An 11,085-nucleotide genomic window follows, 5' to 3' on the forward strand; every position below is an offset into this window, starting at 1 on the left:
CCCCTCTCTTGGGGTACAACCCCGAGCTCTGTACTCATACTTGGCCCGCCATCACCTGTCCCCTTAGAAAGTCGTGCTAGCAATCTAAAGTAATACTAGATGAGTGTGTGAGCGGGGCGACTGATCTAACCCCGCCAACTAGCAGTGTGTTGTTTACCTCTTAGTTTATAGTTAGTTTCCAGCTATGCCGGAACAATATATCCATTGTAGAGAGTTCAGGTTTATATGGTTATGAAAAATGGGAATTACTTCCAAATTTGTATATTTATATAAAATCTAAATTATTCATTTATATCACATTTTAAAACATTTCTATTCATAAACTAAATCAAACGCATATGCACTAGTTATGAAAAGCGAAAAGATTTTTTTTTTCTCTAGTCTTAACTAATAGCACTTTTTATGTGATTTTATTATGTTTCAGTTTGCCTATCAATGCTTCTAATTTGTCCTGAATTGTAAGAGGAGTAATTCATTATATATTTTTTTCAGGATATAATTGGTCATTTGCTTGAAATTGAACTGACAAACGGCAGACGTAATGGCGACGTCCATGAATCACAAGACTATGGGCTGCATTATTGCTAGAGCCCGTGCTTGGCCGTAAGGGCCACGCAATCAACAACAAAATAATCACAAGAAAACTTCTGTTCTACTGTTTAAATGGAAATTCGAATCTGTGACTTCATAAAAAAAAATATACATGCCATGGATTTAGGTGTGGGGAAAATTAGTAATTTTCAAAATCAATCACAAGAAAACTTTTGTTCCACTGTTCAAATGGAAATTAGAATCTGTGACTTCATAAAAAAAAAATATACATGCCATGGATTTAGGTGTGGGGAAAATTAGTAATTTTCAAAATCAATCACAAGAAAACTTTTGTTCCACTGTTCAAATGGAAATTAGAATCTGTGACTTCATAAAAAAAAAATATACATGCCATGGATTTAGGTGTGGGGAAAATTAGTAATTTTCAAAATCAATCACAAGAAAACTTTTGTTCCACTGTTCAAATGGAAATTCGAATCTGTGACTTCATAAAAAAAAATATACATGCCATGGATTTAGGTGTGGGGAAAATTAGTAATTTTCAAAATCAATCACAAGAAAACTTTTGTTCCACTGTTCAAATGGAAATTAGAATCTGTGATTTCATGAAAAAAAAAGTAGACGTACCATGGATTTAGGTGTGGGGAAAATTAGTAATTTTCAAAATTATTATGTAGATCTATTTACAGTGAGGCTCTAAGTACCTTGATATTGCGTAATCTGTTAAAGTTAGTTGTTAGAATTCATCTGCTAAACTAATATTTTTTTTTTCTATAAATCCTAAAATCTGTTGCTGTCTTTGCCATACAGTTTTCTTTTTACATTATATTGATTAAGTCTTGGCTATCGTAAATGTTTCTGTCAATTTTTATATCAATTTTTTTTTTTACAAAGAACAAAGCGTAAAGTTAAGTTATAATTTATTTGCAACTTAAAATATTACTGAATCACAACTTCAATAGACCAACCTCTCTGTCTCTTGCTAACTTGTGACATATTAAATTTACTTGAAGCCTCACATCTTCAATCATTTTGATCAACATTTCAGTCTTGTGTCATACTAAATTTATTAGAAGCCTCAGTATTAAATTTCACTCTTTGTCACCAATTGAAAATTTTACTTATATTTTTTTTTTTTCGTATTTATACGAGGTATAAGAATGTTGGTATTATCTATTTTTATCAGGACTATAGAAAAATGTTATATGATTCAGTTGTGTCTCACTTGATATCAAATTTGATTTGACCATAGTGCTTGTCTGTCTGTCTGTATAGATTGCCTTACCTTGTGTAAGACCCGGGCTCTTGCCTTTGGGCAGCCCGGAAAAGTGTGCTTGTACATTTGCCATTCTTCTAAGCATATTTGGGATTACGTTTTCATGCCACTTGAATTTGTATTTCCGGATAATTTATAACTATAATTTCTATTTAGCATTTGAAGTGATACAAATACTTGATCAAAGTACTTACTATTATAGACCAGAAAACATATTTAGCTAAATCTGTTGGTACTAATGTTAAATGGCCAGTGTTTTACAAACAATCATTTTAGCATCTCTAGGTCTTCAACCTGATTATATGGTATAATGTATGTTTTTGAAATGATGTATCATGTCCAGATATTTAATCTTAAATTCACTTAATATACTATTGTGTCTTGAAGTTCAACGCAATCAGGTGAAGTGCCCCTAGGGGAAGGACCTTTTATACGGTGATTTATATTGTTCATGTTTTTATACAGTGATTTTTCTTGTTCATGTTTTTATACAGTGACTTCTATTGTTCATTGTTTCATACAGGGATTTCTTTTGTTCTTTGTTTTTATATAGTGATCTCTATTCATTGTTTTTATACAGTAATTTCTATTCATTGCTATTATACAGTGATTTCTATTGTTCATTGTTTTCATATAGTGATTTCTATTGTTCATTGTTTTTAAACAGTTATTTCTATTCATTGTTTCTATACAGTGGTTTCTATTCATTGTTTTATACAGTGATTTCTATTGTTCATTGTTTTTATAGTGATTTCTATTCATTTTCGTTTTATACAGTGATTTCTATTCATTGTTTTTATACAGTGATTTCTATTCATTGTTTTTTAATATAAAACTTACCCGCTGGTTATATAAGAATGGCTAACGTCCCTGACGCCTCGGTAGGAAATTCAAAATCTTGCGCGGCTATCGCAGATATGCCAGGTGTACACTAATGCCCTCACGGTACAACAGGTAGAACTATACCCAACCCGCTGTGGTGGTCGGTTATATTGTATATTCTCTCTCGCTTTTTACTCTGTTTGGACGTTATTTGGTGATGTATTAACGTTTTTTGAGTTTAGGCTTTCGCTTTTTTGTTTTATTTGAACTGGTGATCACGTATTTATAACTTAAAAGGTAAGATTAAAAGGTTTTTCGACCTATTTTAAACCTCACGAAAGCATAGGCCGAAAGGTAAACATCTCGTCCATTGATGACGTCACAGCCTTATGTCGTAGGCTATAAGTCCGACTTGCTTTTTACAAAGAATTATAAGTGGATACTTTCTTTTGAAATATTAAGTTATAAATATAATTAAAGGATTATTAATCTAAGAAAATTTTATCCTTTTAATAGTCTTCTTGAGGTAATCTTCAATCTGTTTGCAAACATTAACTAGCGTTCAGTTGTTACGCAGTTATCAGTATTGTTACAATATTACAATATTTCGTAGAGATTTTATGAATAGTACATTCTTCTTACTTCTCAAGTTTTTCAGTTGTACTATATAAAAGGAATATTTTATTTTGAAATTAATTGATCCTGTCAGTATTTTTCCTTAGAGATTAAAGGAAGTTAAATTTCACTTAATGTTTATACGAATCGATGTAGCGCACTGTTCTTTTTATCGTTGTTTCCTTAGTGGAATACTAAGATTGTTCGTATATTAAGTGTAAATGTTCCAATGAATACAAGTGATGATTCATCTCTTATTGGAATTCCTTAATTTAAAGGTTTTATTTTATGAATAAACCTATTAAGGTAATATTTAATATTTAATTTTTCGCTGCATTTATATGGGATTCAGTGAATTTTCCTTCCCATTTGAATGATGGAGAGAATTGTAGGTCTCTCTTAAAGAGTTCATTTTGTTTGAGAGAACGTATATTTTGGTTTTCAAATGATTATGAAACTTTCTTTTAACAAAAAATAGAATGAAATTTTTAGTGTTAAATTACGCAGTGAATTTTATTCAGTAGTGAGTTCTGTTCGGACCTGTCGTTATCCGAGTACTTCTGTTCGGACCTGTCGTTATCCTAGTCTTAGACCTCTGTCAAGCTCCCAGAAGGGGAGAAGTTAAGTCGAACAACGAAAGGAATCGAGAGGGTAGCCGGGCGCTACAGTCTTTTTAAGACCGAACAGAAGTACTCTTGAGCTTTTTCTGTCATTCCACAGATCGCTTATCGTTATAGACAAAGCGAGGATTAGTGTTGTCAAATATTATATGCGCTTTTCAGGCGCTAAACTGAAAACAAAATTAAATTTGTTTTGCGTATTTACGTTTCAAACAACAGCTCTCGTCAATGAGGCAGTCTTATTGACCGGCTGTTGGCAGTGAGGCTGGGCGTTAGTCTTCGGTTATAGACCCGTTGTCGCACAGGCGGCCTGTTGTCTCTGAGACTTACGTGATATCGCACTGTTCAGCTGCGGGTCGAGGTAGATTTGTCTCTGCAGAGCTCTGTTTCACAGCAGCTATTAAAAGAGAATCCAGCTGATTGTCAGTCTAAACGTGATGACGTTCGCCAAATGGCGGAGCGAGCCGCGAAGCGGCAGGATCGGAGCAGGCACAAGGCGCAAGCGGAGCCTGAGCAGAAGCGTGACGAGGCTCAGAAGCTAATTAATGAAGGAGCTGAGCGTCGGCGACAACTCCAGACAGGCACCAAGCGACAGCGTGGCGACCCACGCCAGTCGAGTCATGAATGGGCAGAGCGCCAGCGCGACCAGCGAGCGGTAGCGCGAGAATCGCGTGAGCACGACGCGCCAGGACGCGGCGGAGCACCAGCGCCAGCTAGATTCATTCTATTATAAAATCAATCGTGACCGCAAACGCAAGGCGAATGGCTGTCAATTGGATGTGGGTATGGAACAACGTAAGCGCGCCCATATCGCCACTGATGTGCCTGTACAGCTCCAATCTCTAATTTGTTAGAAGAAGATCTGGATGAGGTTCTCTCTCGTGAGGAACAATTGGAGGATATCTCGGAGGGAGAGGAGGAGAAGCCACCTCTATATTAAGTACACTTCAAAAAACCTAAGGCTTGTCTTCTCGGAATCATTTCCAGACTATTTTTACATCAGTTGCTCCGCTATCTCCCCCTTCTGAGTTTGCCTTAAGGCAAGGAAGCTAAGACTTCCCTTTATACAAAAATGGTGAGCATGGATGGATTCAAGAAAAGCTCTGGGCAAGGCATGCTTAGCTTTCCCACCAGCCAAGTTAACTTCTAAGTCGAACGTTTGGTATGAGACGGGGGAGGTCTTGGGTTTGGGAGTTCCGGCGTCTGCGCAGGGAGACTTCTCAAACCTGGTGGACTCTTCCCGTCGCCTGTCCATGAGAAACACTAGAGGGTGGTGGTCAATGTCGGAGTTTGACCATCCCTTGAAAGGATTGTTCAGAGCGTTTGAAGTATTTAATTTACTTGACTGGTCACTGGGAGCCTTAAGCAGAAGAGTAACCGAGATGAAGGACATGGACACAAGTAGTCTTATCCAACTTAACTTATGTCTTGTTTGGACAGGGCAGTCAGGGATGGTTCTAACGAGCTGGCTGCTTTCTTTACTGCAGGGGATATAAAGAAAAGGGCTACTTTATGTTCCTTCCTCTCTGGGGGGGTCATTCCATGTCAGAGATCGGAGTTGCCTTTTGCACCCATGTCTTCGGCTCTTTGTCCGCAGGATTTAGTTAACGAATTGGCTGCAAATTTGACTCAGAAGGCTACTCAGGATTTGGTTACCAAAACAACCAGTAAGGTTTTGCCTACGTCCTAAGGAAGGGACATCATATTCTCATTCTGCTTAGCGCTGTCGAGGTAAACCTACAGGGAGAAGTACTTTCTAACCAGAGGCAAGGAGCAAAGGAAAGAGGAGTCGAGCCCAGTCGAGGCAGGGTCTGACTGCTCGCCCCTTCAAGCAGCGGTGAGTGCCAGGCTAAACAGCTTTTGGCAGGCCTGGGAAAAGAAGGGAGCGGACCCTTGGTCCGTACGTCTTCTATGTTATCAGAGCACAGCTTCAATCGGATGACGTTCGACGTTTTTCCTGTCTACTAGACTAGGAAGTTAATCGTCATGTAGGAACGCGAGCAGATCTTACCCTCACAGCACGTTTGTTGCGATTGTTAAATGAGAAGCAATCGAGTGTGTTTTTTTCTTCCACGAGAGGAGTGGAAGTCAGAAGAATCACATATAATCCTGGCTCCTCCTCTGGAACCTGAAGCACAGTCAGGGAAGAAAGAGTTTGTCCTCTTAGAATGACGCAAATCCTAGACTTGGTCGTCAACAATCAATACGTCCGAGACATTTCAGGAGTCGTATGTTTTCTAGTAACTTATCCCTCAGTTACTGATGTTCGCCGGAAGTTTTTTCTGTTGGAAAAAGGCGACGTGTCGGCGCCAATATCGAGTAAGACACACAATTCTTCGAGAGAAGAGGTACTCAGTCTGCTTCTGTTTACACTTCTTCTCCGCCCCCAGTTTAAGAAAATGTTTAGTACTTTCTTCTGGGGTCGAGCGACTACTGTTAACGGTTTCTCATAGCATGGGATACGTTCAGGTCACGCACAAGGCGCGCTGAAAATGTCATAGGGACTCTACCAGGTTGCTCACGGGCTGCCCCCCAGATGCTGAAGCCTTGATGAGGATGGGGGCTTAGGGATCAGCAGTTGGGGTCTAATGAACAGTGGGAACTACTTCCCACTGGACCTCGGTGCCCAGCTGTTGATCCAACTAAATCAGTCAGCACTTTCTCTTTTACTTTTGGTTATTTCTTCTTTCTCCCATCTCTTCCTTTTGGGCTCGATATTGTTGACGACTTTGGCATTCGTTATTATACTTTGGATGTTGCTTTGGATTTGGCACAGTGTGGGATGGACGGCATTCCATCTCAACCTGTGCCAATTTAGATGCCATCATCCTCTGGCAGACCCCATTGGGTGCAGACCAAGTCTGTTAAGAGTCGGGCTCCAGTGATCCGGTTTTAAGTCGCCCATATTTGCGGGTAATGGGTGACGCCAGGCATTGGAGTCGACGGTGGGAGGGGCTAACTACCCCCACTGACCAGTGTACGCCCACCTAAAGAGAGGCAGCCCCTCTCTAATAGAGGACTGGTCCCCGCTGAAGCCTCTTCTCGTGTTGGGCCACATGGGATAAGAGGACTGACATCCTCAGATAAGAGGTTGATAACCCGGCTTGCTCATAACAAAAAAACCCACCCCCCTCTGTTGACGACCTGGAAAATACAAACATGGACCTCGGCACAGACAGCTCCAACTCGGGTTCTAACATAGTAACGTTGGAACCGTATATTCGTTATGGAAATAATGATAAGAAAACCCTAGAGAAGAAGAGAGTGAGTGTGAGAAATGATGATAGTACTCAAAGATATAGAAAAATAGAAGTATTACCTGGTCACTATGAAGTAGTGAATTATGAAAATTTTTTTATCTTAGAATTTGAAAACGGAAGAAATGAGCGTTTAAATGTTTTCAAAGCTAACAGAGAAAAGGGATTTTGACGAAGGAAAAATCTATTTCTGGGGAGAGACCTGTGACGCCCGGTGAATAAGTCCTCCTTTGTACTTTTTCTGATATAAATCTTCCAAATATACCAGAGAAAATTAAAAGCATGGAATGCAGAGGTTACTACCCTCGCGCGAGCACTTCGTGAGTGTTGTGTATACATCAGGGGCGTGTGAAAACCACTATTCACAGGCTGTCTTCCATTTAGATAACTCCTCCATCAAAGGGAAGGGCCGTAACAAAGACCCCAGAAACCACACTTGGGCCACGCCACGTCACCCACACGAACGCCTTCTAGGTCATCCTTCTGTTTTGGACTTGCCCGCATAGTTGATAAGTTTTTGTATAGTGAAGCCAAAAATTTTTCCCCAAGGAAATGGAAGTCTCTTGATAGAGACACTATCCCCATTACAAGGTGAAAGGCTTAAAACACTGACAACATTGGATGGTCATTGTGTAAAATGCATTTCGCACCCTACTTTCAACCAGAGTAGAGGTGTGATATATGCTCCAGAATTGCTAGATATAGAGGAAAAAGAAATTGAGGATGAACTGAAAAGTCAAGGAGTAGTTAAAGTAGTCAGAATGAGAAAGAGAGTTGGAGAACAACGTATTCCTCTTGCTACTTTGATTATAACATTCGATCAATGTAGATTACCAAATGTTATTAAGGCTGGTTGGCTATCGTTGAAGGTGAAACCTTATATCCCTTCACCATTGCGATGTTATCATTGCCAAATGTATGGCCATTTAAGCCAGAAATGCAAAGAAAAAGTAAATAATAAGGCAGCTGTTTGTGCCAACTGTGGAAAAAGTAGCCATGGAGTATGCAGAGAAAACCCTAATTGCATACATTGTGGGGAAGCACACCCAGCTACATCTAAAAGTTGCATTAAGTTTATTTTTGAAAAAGAAATTCAGGCCATTAGGACCATGGAAAGGGTTACTGAGGCTCTTAAAAGAGCTCTTGGAAAGCAGATAAGACCAGGGCAACCTTTTTCAATGGTTCTGAAGAAAAACTTGCCAAACCACACTGACGAAAATTATATCTCTACTTCTAATATGAAGAAACAAATGAAAGTAGTTAAAGAGGTTGAAAGTCCCATCAAAAATCTATGTCCAGAAATTGTAGAAAAATCCAAACAGATACTTAAAGATCTGAAAGTTATTCAAAAGCCAACTACTCAGATTCTAAACAATAGTACAAACCTCTCTCAGGCCGTGTCCTTGCCTGATCTGATGGAGGTTCCACTTGAAACTAATTTACCTGGTGAACTGGAGTGGGGAAGGTGCAAAAACCAGACAGATCACAACCTTTTAATCGTAAAAGAGAGAGACCTCCATCTCTCTCGCCTCCTACCATAAGAAACATTAAAGTCACGACTTCAAATAAATATATCTTGTCTGCTGATGTTTCTGGTCAATTAGAAGGCAAATTGAACCAATCAGAAATTCAAGTTGAGGTCCACCATCCTCCTCAACAATTAGATCAAAAGGACACACAGAAAAAGAACACAAAACCCACTATATCAAGATCCTCTCTAGAGATACCACCGGGAAATATTGTTAGATCAAATATTGCCAATGGGAAGACTTCATCTAAGGTGTCTTCCAAAAAATAAATCATAGTTTTTTCCTCCATTCTGCAATGGAATTTCCAGGGTTTAAGGGCGAAATATGAAGAACTCAAGCTCCTCATATGTGAGCACTCCCCTATAATTGTATGTCTACAAGAAAGCAAGCTCGATGCTAATAACTCCTTGTCCCCGAGAGTACGTTAGCTATAGAACACCATATGATCAACGAGCAGGGAGCCATGGGGGAAGTCTTATATACGTTCGTCGAGATGTTCCCATATATCTTTGTCCATCTGTACCCCTCTGCAGGCAGTGGTTGTACAGATTGATATAGGGAGAAAATACACAATCCGTTCTCTTTACTTGCCTCCAAATTATAACATCTCGTATGATAATATAGTAGAGGTGATTAAACAACTCCCACAACCTTTTCTCTTACTAGGAGATCTTAATAGTAGACATCCTTTTTGGGGTGATGTTTTGGCAAACGCAAGAGGTAATATTATATCATCAATTTTGGAGAATGAAGATGTCGGGCCCCTTAATACAGGAGACCCCACATATTTTCATGTACAGACAGGTACCTTGTCCTGCATTGACCTATCAGTTGCAAGCTCTAACTGTCTTCTCGATTTTAATTGGAGAACATTAGATGATTGGCATACTCGTGATCATGCACCAATCATTATAAACACCAACAATGGTCCACCTTTACAAAGATCGCCTCGATGGAATCTTGATAAGGCGGACTGGAATAGATTTCGGGAGTTAAGTGAAATTGAAGGAAATGCAGAACAGTTTGAAAGTGTTGATGATGCCATAGACTTACTTAATGGAACTCTTCACACAGCAGGAGTGAATTCCATTCCCAAAACAACAGGGATATTCAGACGACGACCAGTCCCCTGGTGGTCATCAGAACTAACTGCCCTGCACAGAGCCACAAGAAAGTCTTTAACTTGATTGCGCATGCGCCGTACTGAAGAGAATTTAGTCATATACAAGAAATGTAGAGCACAGTTCCGCCGTGCCATGAAAGAAGCTAGGCGCCAGTCTTGGATGTCATTTGTTTCCTCCATTAACAGTAGAACACCAACATCATCTGTGTGGAGGAAAGTAAAAAAGATAGCAGGCAAATTCACCCCAAACCCACCACCAGTGTTAAAGATAAATGGCCAGTATATGACTGGAGCAACCGAAGTTAGCAATGCCCTGGCTGACCATTTTTCAAATGTATCGTGCAAGTGTGAAGCAGCTCCTGGTCACCAGTATAGGAGCATTGAAGAAAAGAAAGTTTTAAACTTTGCAACAAGAAAGCAAGAGTCATACAATTCTCCTTTTACTGAAAGAGAATTTGATTCTGCTCTTGCTACGTTTAAGGATACAGCCCCTGGACCCGATGGAATTCCATATGCAATGATTAAACATGTACCTTTTAATACAAAGTTATTTATTTTAAGCATTTTTAACAGAATATGGCATGATCATAGTTATCCAAGTGTTTGGGAACTAGCCATTATTTTAGCCTTTTTAAAACCCGGTAAGGACAAGTTTTTAGCAGCAAACTACCGACCTATTGCATTGACATCTTGTTTATGTAAAATCATGGAGAAGATGGTCAATGCAAGACTGATTTGGTACCTTGAAAAGAAGAATATTTTATCACCCATTCAATGTGGATTCAGGAAAGTGCACTCAACGACTGATGTGCTGATACGACTCGAGTCCTCCATTTGTGAAGCCTTTGCTTCCAAACAGCACCATGTGACAGTCTTTTTTGATCTTGAAAAGGTATATGATACCACATGGAGATACGGTATACTTAAAAGAATCCATGAGTGCGGATTGAGAGGAGAGCTACCACTATTCATCCAGTCATTTCTTTCACATAGAGTTTTCCAGGTGAGAGTTGGGGAAGCTCTATCACAGAGTAAATGCCAGGAGGAAGGAGTTCCTCAGGGGAGTGTGCTGAGTGTAACCCTTTTTGCACTAGCAATTAATGGGATATCCTCAGTCATTCCCCTGGATGTTCTCGCAACATTATTTGTGGATGATCTCTCCATATCATTTGCTGGGGCCAGAATGGCAATGGTTGAGAGAAAAATCCAACTCTCTATTGATAAAATTATCCATTGGGCCGATATGAATGGATTTAAGTTCTCGACAAGTAAAACTACAATTGTCCATTTC

General features: G+C 39.4%; 1 long non-coding RNA gene across 1 annotated transcript in view; it reads left to right on the forward strand.

Annotated features, from left to right (window-relative positions):
- Positions 1-2,610, forward strand: part of LOC137642403 (uncharacterized) — a 28,295-nt gene extending 25,685 nt beyond the window's left edge. Inside the window, exon 3 of the long non-coding RNA XR_011044771.1 lies at positions 493-2,610. This is a non-coding gene — a long non-coding RNA (uncharacterized lncRNA). The remainder of the gene's footprint in view (positions 1-492) is intronic.
- The last annotated feature ends 8,475 nt before the right edge of the window (positions 2,611-11,085 follow it).

Source organism: Palaemon carinicauda, chromosome 1 (genome assembly GCF_036898095.1).
Source record: "Palaemon carinicauda isolate YSFRI2023 chromosome 1, ASM3689809v2, whole genome shotgun sequence".
NCBI classification, from domain to species: Eukaryota; Metazoa; Arthropoda; class Malacostraca; order Decapoda; family Palaemonidae; genus Palaemon; species Palaemon carinicauda.